Below are 13497 nucleotides of genomic sequence, written 5' to 3'. Positions count from 1 at the left end.
TGTCAGTCCATCCTGTAGGGAGCTCCTTTGGAGCAGGGTGTGGCTGGAGAGCCCAGCTTGCCGGCCATACCGCAGGCGACGCACCAACTTTCCCCAGCTTCCCTTCCTGCTCTTCCTGGTGATCTGAGTCCTGTGGGGCATACAGCAAGCCCTCTGTGGGACCAAGATTTCCATCTTCCATCCACACCCCTTTGCAGGCATGAGACATGACCTGAGGCACTGGCCCCACTGAGCTGGGCCAGCACCGAACAAACACCGTCCACACGCCGTCCACCCACCATCCACCATCTGGGAACAGTAGCCTAGCAATCCAGAGCAACAGAGGCCTCCTGCCCTCCTCCCTCCCGCCGTCCTCCCTCCCGCCGTCCTCCCTCCCGCCGTCCTCCCTCCCAATGTCCTCCTTCTTCGTCTCCCATAGCACGATGACTCCAGGGAAACAGACGCAATTCAATCTTTGTCAGTTTCAGAGAATCTGTCTGTCACCATTAAAAGTGGCTACCAGGGAGTGTGATTCCTTTGCACCCAGCTCAGTTCTCAGGCGTTCTTCCAAAATGCTGGTGGATGGTGGGAACTCTCCCTGGGATTATAGACGGCCAGATAAATCACATGTGAATAACCTGCGTTTTGCCTGCCAACACAGGGTGGCCTTCTTGGTGGTGGAGACGGAAGTTTTTTTTTTTTTTTGAGACCGAGTTTCACTCTCGTTACCCAGGCTGGAGTGCAATGGCGCGATCTCAGCTCACCACAACCTCTGCCTCCTGGGTTCAGGCAATTCTCCTGCCTCAGCCTCCCGAGTAGCTGGGATTACAGGCATGCGCCACCATGCCCAGCTAATTTTTTGTATTTTTTAGTAGAGACGGGGTTTCACCATGTTGACCAGGATGGTCTCGATCTCTTGACCTCGTGATCCACCCACCTCGGCCTCCCAAAGTGCTGGGATTACAGGCGTGAGCCACCGCGCCCGGCCGAGATGGAAGTTTTGATCCAGGAGAACAAAGACCATCATTCACAAATACCAGGGCCAGCCTGCAGCTTCTGGGCAGGCAGCTTCATTGCACTGACACGTTCTCTTTAGAAGCCACCCTCTAATTTCTGTGTGTTCAGAGTCTGCTATTAGAGATTAGGTTTGGGGTAGAAAAAACTGGAGTCTGGACTCCCCTGCCTGGCCAGATGCTCTGAGCTCTGAGACGTGATTTGAGGACACCTGGCGTGCCCTAGGTTCCAGGAGACACAGATCAGCCAACTGGGGAAAAGGCCACTGAATGCTGGTGGCTCTGTGGAACGGGCACGTGGAGCTGCAGGAAGAAACATGCTGGTTCCTGTCACCTGCAGAGCACCAGCCCTGTCCACGCCAGGGCCGTGGCTGCCCACAGCCTCTCTAGAAGGGTCATCTGGATTTCACTGGGGCTCTGCCTATGTGGTCTTCTGCACACACTCTTACAAAGAGGCAAATGTCTTTCAGCCTGAGGGCATCTGGAACTGCCCAGGTCTGCCTGGCTCCTGAGCCTGCCCCCTGGTCTGGGGGTGGAGGTGTTCACAGGGTTCACTTGGCTGGGATCTCACAGTCTGGAAGGGCCTTGAGTTAGGTAAGTGATGACCTTAGCTTCCAATATGACTGTGTGTGTGGTCCAGACCTGCTGGGGCACACACCCCACCAGGTCTCCCGCTGGCTCTCATCCCGGCCCGCCCAGTGTGACTAGCAAGACTACACTGCATTGAGTGCGTTCATGTTAAAAGCATTAAACACAAACGTGGGCATCATTGTGACTGCTTGCAGCCCTCTTTGGGCATGCATTCCCTCATGTTTCATTTGCTGGGATTTGGCAAATGGAAGTGGGCAGTCCCTGTCCGCCATCCAGGGCCCTGGCACCTTCCCCACCAAGTTGCCACCTCAGAGGAGCTAGGAGCTTTGGAGCTTTCTCTGAGGACATGGACACCCCCAAGCAGCCTCACTCACTTGGGGGTGAAACGAAGGTGACCTGCCCTGCCCTTTCAAAGCTCCCTGACAGTGTGCAGAGCTCCCTGGTCGTGTGCAGAGCTCATTAATGGGGGAGGTCAGGCGAGAGAACCCAGAGGCACAAAAGCAGGGACGCCGCAGGTCCCTGAGGTTCCTTCCTGCGTGGTGCCTGCTGTCCACAGGGCCCGTGACCCTGGAAGGCACCATGACGACGTCCATCTTGTGCTGAACTGCTCTGCCCCGTGTGAACTGTGAGAACTAGTGAACAATGTTTAAGCCTATATAGGAGCAAGGAAATCTTCCAGAACTTTCTGTGGTTAGGTGCCATGCGATCAGCATCCTGCAGGCAAGCCAGAGCCTTTCCCACATAGGAGAATTTTCATTTTCCCCATCCCAGGGTAGAAATGGGATTTTCTGGCTCACTGAGAGGCCTGGATGTTCTACTTAAGCCCCGGGAACGTGGAGCTCCGGAGGAGATTAGAAGAGCCAGCTCAATTTCCTGACTCCAGATGGTTTGTTCCATCTGCAGGAAGGGGATGGCCCCGCTTGCTGGGCTGGGCTGAGTGGCCTCTGCACTGCACTCCTCTGTGTACCCTCCTGGCCTTTCCCATCCTCCGGCCCCTCCTCTGGTGGGGGCTGGAGCCAGGCCTGCCGGGCCCCTCTGTGCTGTCACGGAGGCTTGATTCCCCCAGATATGCTCCCACAAATCCTTCCAGGCGTTCTAACCATGCCGCTGAGGTTGCCACAAAACCTGGTCATTCCCATGTCTGGCTGCCTCTCGTGCCCACACCACCCTCCCCTCCTCTGCCACCCTCCTGGGCAGACTCCCACCTCGGCCCCTGAAAAGGCAGCCACACCCCCCTTTCCTCCCCAGGGCTAATCCCACTCCCTGCACTTCCATCCAAGCCCCCAACCCCGTTTCCCATCCTAAAATGCAGAGACCTCAGTCCGTCCTGCCCCGTTTGCTCTGCCTCCTCAGAGGGACCTCGAGAGACCAGCTTCAGGGCAGGCCCAGCCTGGCCACCCCCTGGCCTCTGTGGCCATCTGTGTCCTGCCCAGCCCCAGGCTGTGTCTCAGCGAGGCATCCTCCAAGTGCTGCCCTCGGAGGCCTGTGCCAGACGGTTTCCATGTGCCCAGGGTTGCCATGCATCTCTTGAACTGCACCCCCAGACCAGGACATGGCCCTAGGTCTCCTCCTCCAACCTGTGTGGCCCTTTCCTGCTGTCCCATCTCACCACATGACCTTAACGTAAGCCCAGAACCCTGGGGTCCCCGTTCTCCGCCAGCGTCCCATTTGTTTTGCGGCTGCAGAGCCAAGCCTGCTTCCAGAACACACCTCCAGCCTTTCGTTCCCTACTTCTGCGTTCTCTGTTACCCACCCCCACCCTGTCCCCTCGTGTCCCCGCCCGTCTCCTGGCCTCCGCCTGTGCCAACGTCAAAACCCACTCTCCATGCAGCCCCCAGAGAGCACCTGTTTCCTTATCTCAAAAAGGCCACTGGGGAAACTCGGTGTTTCTTTGGGCAGGCCTGTCCCAAGGCTGGGTACATTCCTCTTGGGTGGGTGCTGGCCCCCTGGGTGGCCCCTGGCACCCAGCAGGTATCACCTCAGTCACACCCAGGGCACCTCTGCCCTGAGCCAGGCGCCACCACGCCAGGCGCCACCACGCCAGGCGTCTCCCAGAATGGTCCGGCAGGGGTTCCCACCAGCTCTTCCCACCCTCATTCTCTGCCTTTGTCTCTCTCTGTCTCCCGCCCCTCCCCTTGCACGACCACAGATGTCACCATCCAACACAGGGCACTGGGCCTCCCTCTCTTCCAGGCCCCAACACCCGTCCAGGCCTCCCCTTGTCCCTGTGTTCCCCAACTCAGTCCTGGAGACTCATGCCCCCAGCACCCCTGCTTCCCACCAGCAGGAGGACAGCCGCTGAACCCCAGGCCTGGAGCTCCCAGAGAAGATGACCCCCTCCCCCACTGTGGCTCTAGGCAGGGCATGTGGATGGAGGTGGGGTCCCAGGAGAGGGAGGCACCGGGCCGGCCAGGCAGGCCAGGCCAGGCCAGTCAACATGGGACAATTTCTGGGAGAGAAGGGGATATGCTGGGAGCTTCAGGAAGACCGTCCTGGGGTGGGGGCTGGGGGCCTTGGCTGGGCCTGGCCGTTCTCAGCCAATTTCCCCTTCTCCTGGGCTGCTCCCAGGTGTCAGGCTGGGGCACTTGGTATTTGGTGGAGCCCCAGCCCTGCCTCTGCCCCTCCCCCTGAGCCCGGAAGCCCCTCCCACTTGTCCACAGAGCTGTGAGGGTCTTGGTTTATTCCCCTCCTGTTCTGACCGCACATTGTCTTGGTCTTAGGAAATGACCGCTGTGTGTGCCAGAGCTGCAGGAGGTGGGGGGCTCAGTGCTGGGGGCACTGCACGTTCCCAGGCCCCATATCAGCCTCTCTCAAGCCTGAATTTGGGAAGACAGGGCCAGTGAGGGCAGTGGCCAGCACGCCCCCGCCCATGGCTCCTGACTTCCTGCCTTCGGGGAACTTCAGGTTTCAAATTTGAATTAATTCATTTTTAAAAAGTCAAATAAAAATGCTACATAAAATGTTCAACATGTTTTTCGACACACGTATGCTCTGAAACGGCTAGACTAAGGGGTTAGCACAGTCATCCCTCACGAACATTATTTTGTGGTGAGAACATTTAAAATCCGCTCTTTCCAATTTTTAAGTATACATTACTAACTCTAATCACCACGTTGCACACCAGAGCTCCAGAACTGACTCATCTTGTGACTGAAACTCTGTGCTCTCTGGCCAACACCTCTCTCCTGCCCTCCAGCCCTGTAATCACCCTCCTGCTCTGTTTTATTAGTTCAACTTGAATTTCAGAGTCCACGTGGAAGTGAGGTGATGCCGTATTTGTCTGTCTGTGCCCAGCTTATTTCACTGAGCATAATGTCCTCCAGGTTCATCCATGTTGCCACAAACGACTGAATCTCATTCTCTCATTCTGTTTTTTCTTTTTCTTTTTTTGAGACGGAGTCTCGCTCTGTCTTCCGGACACCATCACAGCTCACTGCAACCTCCGTCTCCCGGGTTCAAGCAATTCTCCTGCCTCAGCCTCCCGAGTAGCTGGGATTATAGGAGTGCACCACCACGCCCAGCTGATTTTTGTATTTTTAGGAGAGATGAGGTTTCACCATGTTGGCCAGGATGGTCTCAAACTCCTGACCTCATGTGATCCCCCCACCTCGGCCTCCCAGAGTGCTGGGATTCCAGGCGTGAGCCCTGCACCCGGCCTCATCTCATTCGTTTTTGCGGTGAATAGTCCCCCGCTGTGCGTCTACACCACACGTGTGAAACACAGCCACCTGCAGCTGGATACTCAGGCTGCTTTCACATCTGGGCTGTTGTGAGCCGTGCAGCTATGAACCTGGGGTGCTGGTGTCTCCTCGAGGTGCAGATTCCACTTCCTTTGGGTGCACCCCCAGCAGAGGGGTTGCTAGATCCCAGGATAGTTGTAGTTTTAATTTTTTGACGAACTCCCATTGTGTTTTCCATAATGGTTGCCCTAATTTACACTTCCACCCACAAAGCACAAGGGTCCCTTTTCTCCACGTCCTCCCCAGGGAGCTGCCTTCCGTCTGTAATTTCCCTTCAAACAGGTGGGAGGCAATGGCCCATTTGGTTTTGATTTGCATTTCCCTGAGGAGCTGACGGGAGCATTTGTCACATGCCTGTTGGGCATTCGCCTGTCTTCTTTGGAGCAATCCCTGTGGAGGCCACTGGCCCCTCCTAAAATTGAGTTCCTTGTTTTCTTGCTGTGTGATCCCACGTCTACCTGGATGTCCGTTCCCCGCCGGATGTAGGACTGGAGGCACGTCCTCCCGCTGGCCAGAGGCCGCCTCTTCCCCCTTTGTTTCCTTGCCGTGCTGAAGCTCTTTGATCTGATGACTCTCGGGGGTCTGTTTGTGCTGCCTTTGTTTTGGCCTCACATTTCCAGGGATTTCTTAAAAGTGCACCTGCACACTGTCTGTGGGGATGCACGACTCTGTAGCAGCTGTAGAAAGCGGTAGGGCTGTTTCTCAAAGAATTAAAAATCCAGTTCCACTTCTGGGTATATACCTCCCAAAATGGAAGGCAAGGACAGGAGGAGCTGTTCGCCCACCCCTGCTTGTGGCAGCAAAATTCACAGTCACCGAAGGTGGACACACCACGGTGTCTCCTGACGGAGGCACGGATCCCTAAGACCCAGTCCGTCCTCACAGGGGCTGTCACTCAATCTTAAAACCGAAGGAAGTTCTGACGCCTGCCACAACATGGGTAGACCTGGGTATGTAACGTTCGGTGAACTCAGCCAGTCACACAGGGTCAAGTACGGCATGAGTCTACTTAGAGGAGGCCTCTAGTCTCAATCCCCAAGCCCGACAGTAGGCCGGGGGTTACTGGGGCTGGGGCAGCCGTGTTTACTGAGCAGAGTTTCGAGTGTGCAGGATGGACAGCGCTCCGGAAGTGGGTGGTGGCGATGAGCCCACATGTGAGTGTGCTCTGTGCCACCGAACTGTGCACTTACCTGCCACGAAGGCAGGGATGGCTGCAGCGTCTGGAGCAGGCTGGAGCAGCTGCTATCGTCAGGCCAGCTGCAGCAGGAAGGTGCTGGCGGTGGTGGCAGGAGTGGCTGCGGGAGCCGCAATGGCGGTGGCTGGACTCCTGCAACCCATGTCCCCGAGGCAGCTGACTGCACCACCCCAACCTCACGAGGCGGGGCAGGACACATTCCCAGGCCCAGGGCCTCCAGCACGGCCTCAGCCTCACTCCCCGCTGTGTCTCAGGAGCCTGTGAGCACTTGGTCGAAGGCACAGCGGGACTTGTGGGGCCGGCCCAAGGTTCATTTGTTTGAAGCTGGTAGAGGCCACTGTGCCACCTGCACTTCACGCACTGCCACTGCAGGGAAGACACAGAGAGGAGGCAGGCAGTCCCCACCCCTGGAAGCCCCCAGCACCCACTGCCCTTGGGAGCCACCGCAATGGGGCCGGGCCAAGTCGCTTGCTGGCAGGAAAGCAGCATGGTTGGGCATGGAGGGGTGGGGATAGAGGGGTCCTGAGGCAGAGGTGGGCCCCAGGGCAGTGCCATGCTCCACAGAGCCAGCAGGAGCTCCCAGTGCAACTGCAGCCGCCCAAGCTGCAGCTGCCACCCAGGCACCTCTGCGCTCTGGGAGCTGGGGGCAGGGAGTAGGCAGGAGCCCCACCTTCCCGGGATGGCTACTGCTGCCCAAGTCAGTGGGCTGTGGACCCAGGCATCTCTGCACTCTCCGGGGCCTGGGAAGGCCCCCCTGTCCCCACAGGTTTGGAAGTGGCTGCTCCCACTGTCAGCACCTGCTCTGATCGTGCAGCAAAGTTGAGGCTGAGCCTGGGCACTGTTGCCACCCAGCCAGTATGCATACATCTGAGGCAGGGCTCACATGCCAGCCCCCTGCCACCTTGGCCCCCTCCGGACTTCGGGCACAGCAGGGAGGCTGAGGGGGGTGCTGGGGCAGCTCGGTGCTGACCGTCAGGTGCCCCTTGGCACAATCAGCCTGGGTGCCATGGACTGCAGCAGACAGGCTCCTGGTGGGAAGGGCTGGGTCTCTGGTGAAGCTGTACCTTCAAGCCTGGGAGGGCCTGAAGTCTGGGGGCTGGGCTGCTGGTCCCATGGACCAGAGTGGGAACTTATGGAGCCTTCTCCAGGCCTGTCCGTGGCCTCCCATGGGCCAGTTGCACGCACTTCCGCCCCTCTGGGGCCCATAAAACGTCCCAGACTCAGCCGGACCAGAAGAAGGGATGATGGGACGACCAGCTGCAGAGAGGAGCTGCCGCGCCAGTCTCCCCTGAGCTGTTCCAACACTCAGGAAATGTCCTCTTCGTCCTGCTCAGCCTCCACTTGTCTGCGTATCTCATTCTTCCTGCTAGCAGGACCAGAACTGGTGACTCACCAAATGTTGGGCTGAAAGAGCTGTAACACAGACAGGGCTAAACACGCCCCTTGCTTACCACGTTGAGGGTGACAAGGAGAGGAGAGAGAAGGAGCGGAGAGCTGTGGCCTTTCGGGGACCCCAGACCTAGGAGCAGCCGGAGCCAGGGCTGTGACACCCTCTTTAGGGCCTTGCAGGTCTCGGCTGCTCCAAGCTTCCGGGCGCCACTGCGTTCCCCAGTGTCAGCTGTGGAAGCTGCTTGTGGCCCACCTGGTCCAGCTGCAGCCTCGCAGGGAGCTGGTGCCCATGCTTGTGCCTGGAGCTGCCAGCCCCGCTGCAGCTGGCGCACCTAGATGTGAGCAGTGACCAGACCCCTTGCCGCTCCATGGCTGGCTTGCCCTTGGCAGGCATGGGATGCAGGCCAGCAGCATGGGCCGAGTGCTGCCTGCCAGGTCGAGTGGGCGAAACAAGCCCAGCAAGTCCCAGCGAAACTCGGGCAAAGGTGCCACCAGCCACAGAGACTTCTAGCTGGGATCCCGTTACAGTAGGAAATTTTATGTTATGTGTTTTTAAAAACACACAGGAAGAGGCCGGGCACGGTGGCTCAAGCTTTGTAATCCCAGCACTTTGGGAGGCCGAGGCAGGTGGATCACGAGGTCAAGAGATCGAGACCATCCTGGTCAACATGGTGAAACCCCGTCTCTACTGAAAATACAAAAAATTAGCTGGGCATGGTGGCGCGTGCCTGTAATCCCAGCTACTCAGGAGGCTGAGGCAGGAGAATTGCCTGAACCCAGGAGGCGGAGGTTGCGGTGAGCCGAGATCGCGCCATTGCACTTCAGCCTGGGTAACAAGAGCGAAACTTCGTCTCGGGGTGGGGGGAACACACACACACCGGAAGACAGGGCTCCCCCACACGGCTGGTGGGGCCAGAAATGCTCTCTGTGGAAGCTCAGCAGCTTCTTCCCAAGAGGAGCACACATCTGCCCCACGAGAACTGAGACCTCGAAGCCACACAAAGCCTGAACCCAAATGCGTGCAGAGGGTTTATTCGGAAGTGCCCCAAACTGGAAGCCACCATAGGCCCTTTCCCTGGGGTCGGAAGGAGAAACAGGAGCGCCCGCACAGCAAAGCAAAACCCTGTTGCTCTGTCACACTTTACTTACACATTTATTTATTGACTTATTTAGGGATGGAGTCTTACTGCACTGGAGTGTGGTGGTGCGATCTCGGCTCTCCAGAAACTCTGCCTCCCAGGTTCAAGCGCTTCTCCTGCCTCACCCTCCCAAGTAGCTGGGATTACAGGCACCCACCACCATGTCCAGCTAATTTTTGTATTTTTAGTGGAGATGGAGTTTCATCATGTTGGCCAGGATGGTCTCGAACTTCTGGCCTCAGGTGATCCTCCTGCCTCAGCCTCCCAAAGTGCTGGGATTACAGGTGGGAGCCACTGCTCCCAGGCTTACACCTTAATTTTAAAACCTTACTTTATATAACACCATATATATATATATAATATATATATCTCACACACACGCACACATACACGTATGTGTATGTTTGTGTATACACCTTACTTTACAAATGATTTTTACGAACTGCCTGCACTAGGCCTCTGCTTTGTGTGGCACAGGCTGGGGCAGTTCGTGCAGCTGCTGTGAGCACAGGCTTGGGATTAGCAGACGTGTATTGGATTATTGGCTTTGAGGGATGCCTGCTGTGTGACCTTGGGCAAGGAGTCTCAGTCTCTCTGAGCCTCGGGGTTTTCATCTTTAAAATGAAGTTAATAAGAACGTCAAGGTCATAGGGCTGTTGGGAGCACTGATGCCACTACACTCAGAAAGGGCTGTGCCCGGCAGTCTCAGGGACAGGTAACCACAGGGATCCATTCGCTCTGCAAAGTGCCTGGAGTCCTGCAGGGGGCTGGATCCTGGGCTCCGGGAAAGTGACTCTCCCAGGGCACTCCGGGAAGATGGCTCAGACAGAAAGGTGAACACAGAATAACAAGCTGACTTTAAGCAGTGATGAGACATACAGGGAAAACTCACAGACCTACCTGGCAGGGGTGGGGGATGGGGGGAGCACAGGCCTCTCTCAGGGGATGGCATTTAGGCAAAGACCCCAGTCATCGGCAGATGGCTGGCCAAAGTATGCCCTAGGAGGGGGCAGCAAGAGCACAGGCCCTGGAGCTGGTACAGAGCAAGGAAGGGCCTGACGGGGCCCTGGGGGAGTTCCTGGTCTACGAGGCTATTGTGAATCTCATAGCGGGATCAAGGGGCTGAGAGGTTTTCTGTGCCTGGATCTCGGCCCTGGCCGGATGGCAGGTTTTACACTTGGCTGAGTGAGGCAGTGGCCACTTCCTGGACCTGGCTGACCCAGCTCCTAGTGGCAAATTACTCATGCCTGGCTGCATCAGATTAGGGAAATGGAAAAACCCTGAGTGCTGACAGACATTGTCATTGTAACCCTCGTCATTTACATCTCTAAATGACCTGAGAGATATTCACTCCTGCAGGGGTTTGGATGTGTCCCTCTAAAAGCTTGTGCTGGAAATGTAATCCCCACTGTGGCGGCACTGGGAGGTGTGGCCTGGTGAGAGGTGATAGGTGCAGTGAATGGATTAGTGCCACGATCTTGGGAGTGAGTTCCTTATCAAAGAGTTCAGCCTCCTGCTTTCTCTCTCCTGCCCTCTCTTCCAACTTCTCCAATGGGGGGATGCAGCATGAAGGCCCTCACCAGACGCCAGCCCTCAGTCCTAGATTTGCCAGCCTCCTGAAGTGTGAGCCAATACATTTCTGTTCTTTTTTTTTTTTTTTGAGATGAAGTTTCGCTCTTGTTACCCAGGCTGGAGTGCAATGGCGTGATCTCGGCTCACCGTATCCTCTGCCTCCTGGGTTCAGGCAATTCTCCTGCCTCAGCCTCCCAAGTAGCTGGGATTACAGGCACGCCCACCATGCCCAGCTAATTTTTTGTATTTTCAGTAGAGACGGGGTTTCACCATGTTGACCAGGATGGTCTCGATCTCTTGACCTCGTGATCCACCTGCCTCGGCCTCCCAAAGTGCTGGGATTACAGGCTTGAGCCACCACGCCCGGCTACATTTCTGTTCTTTATGAACCATCCAGTCTGTGGTATTCCATTCTAGCAGCACAAAACAAATGTGGACAATTTCCTCTGAACGAGCCTCATTCCTGGTGATAGAGGCACTGTCTAGGGCTGCTCCTGCCTCCTGGTCTTGGCTTGCCACTTCTAGGGGGTGAGCTTGGAGTCCCAAAGCCTGTTTACACCGAGCCAAAACCCTCTCTTTCCTTGTAGGCAAACTATGATGATGATAGTGATGCTGCTGTTGATGTCGGTTATGATGTTGGTGGTTGTTATGTATAAAATTTTTTCTTTTTGGTGCCACAAAGAAAAATTAGTACTGGGACAAAGGATCTCTCACAAAGCAATTCTTTTTACTTCCTGCAGAAAGGGTACTCTCACTAGCAATCTTGCCACGAGAGTAAGACGAACAAAGGAAAGTAGACACATTTATTTCTTAGGCATTTGGGGTCGTCCTTACTGCTGTGTCTGATCTCCGCTGGCTGGAGCCAGACCTCACAACCTAAACTAAAACCCGATCAGCCAATAACTTGAAACTTTTCTAAACAGGTCAAAGCAACAGAGAGCAAAAAAGGAAGTCCAAATAAGGAAGGGGCACAGGCTGCGAGCTGGGACATGCCCTTGAGCACGTCCAGCACAGGTCTCTTGGTTAAAGTACAAGGACATAGATGTACTACATGCCTGTCAGCTTATCTAACAGCTATGTTGGATGGGGCTTCTAGCAAAATGGCAGGAAGGCTTTTGAAGAAGGTGTTTAAAACAAACTGTCATTTCTAACACTTACGAATTTTTCTTAAACAAGAAAGGAAACTTTGAAGAGGAACTTTTTGCTTCCCACAGTGGTGGTGATGGTTGTGATGACTGTGATGACGATTGTCATGAGGATGGTGGTGGCAATGATGGTGGTGGTGATGGTGGTGATGGTGATGATGGTGGTGGTGATGGTGGTGATGGAGGTGGTGATGGTGATGGTGATGATGGTGGTGGCAATGATGGTGGTGGTGATGGTGGTGATGGTGATGATGGTGGTGGTGATGGTGGTGATGGAGGTGGTGATGGTGATGGCAATGGTGGTGATGGTGATGATGGTGGTGGCAATGATGGTGGTGGTGATGGTGGTGATGGTGATGATGGTGGTGGTGATGGAGGTGGTGATGGTGATGATGGTGATGGCAATGGTGGTGATGGTGGTGGTGGCAATGGTGGTGGTGATGATGGCAATGATGGTGGTGATGGTGGTGGTGATGATGGTATGATGATAGTGGTAGTGGTGATGGTTGTGATGAGGGTGTTGAGGATGATGATGGGGTTGGTGGTGGTGATGGTGGTAGTGGTGGTGATGGTGATGGTTGTCAGGATGGTGATGGCAATGGTGGTGGTGATGATGGTATGATCATAGTGGTAGTGGTGATGGTTGTGATGAGGGTGATGAGGATGATGAAGGGGTTGGTGGTGGTGATGGTGGTAGTGACAATGATAAGAGTTATGATGATGATGACAATGACATATGGAGGTCTTCCTCACGCCAGCCCTCCTCCCAACACATGGTAAAGAGCTTCCACTTTATCTAAAGAGCAACAGAGAACTGCATGTGACATAATTTGATGTATGTTCCTAGTTGATCTTATGGCCTGGAGAGGGGGACTGATGGAGGCAGGAGACCAGGTAAGAGGCCATGGGCAGGGGTGGTGAGGAGGCCACAGACTTGAGAAAATTTTGGGGACAGGGCTCAGGACTCACTCTTAGGCCAGAAGTGGCAGAGGGAAAGAGGCCATTCTCAAGATGAGGAGGACAATGGGGCAGAGAGAGCAAGATGAGGAGGACAGGTGGCACAGGGAGAGCGAGATGAGGAGGACAGTGAGGCAGGGAGAGCGAGATGAGGAGGACAGTGGGGCAGGGAGAGCCAGCTGGGGAAAAGCCGAAGAACTTCTGAGTCAGGCAGGGGAGCTCTGCTGGGTGCCAGAGGCGATGGTGGGTCAGCCACTGGACAGGGAGCTCTGGGTTTGGGGACAGTTAGGCTTAGAGGTGAGAAATGCAGGGTCATCTGTGGAGGTGAGGTGGCATTTACCTAGACCAAGGCTGGTGCCCTCTGGGTGAGGCTGCTGGTGAAAGTGAGCATGGGCTGGGACAGCAGGAAGGGGCGGGAGTGTTGGAACATTGCTTGTGCCCTGGGGCTGCCAGTGGTGCCCAAGGAGCCTGAGGAAAGGCTACTGACCTCTCCCTGGTGCCCCTTGGCCTGGGAGGTCAGTCCAGAGGCCACACATGCTCAGTGTCAGGAGGGAGCCCCGGGTACTGCCAGCCTGACAGGCAGCCTGGGAAGCTTCGCCCGGGTGGCCCAGTGGTTGAGGCAAGAGAGTGCAGGGTTCTCCTGCCCAGTGTCAGGACTGAGGAGGCAAAGGCCGGCTGGGTCTGGGAGCAGGCACGACAGGTGTGACCAGTGGCACTGTGGGCCTAGATTACTTCAGAAGACACCTGCCAGGTCGCCCCTTGAGGGCATCCATCCCT

The sequence above is a fragment of the Callithrix jacchus genome, chromosome 5 (genome assembly GCF_049354715.1).
Source record: "Callithrix jacchus isolate 240 chromosome 5, calJac240_pri, whole genome shotgun sequence".
NCBI lineage: Eukaryota > Metazoa > Chordata > Mammalia > Primates > Cebidae > Callithrix > Callithrix jacchus.
The sequence above is the reverse complement of the archived record's forward strand: the minus strand, read 5'-3'. Positions refer to the sequence as shown.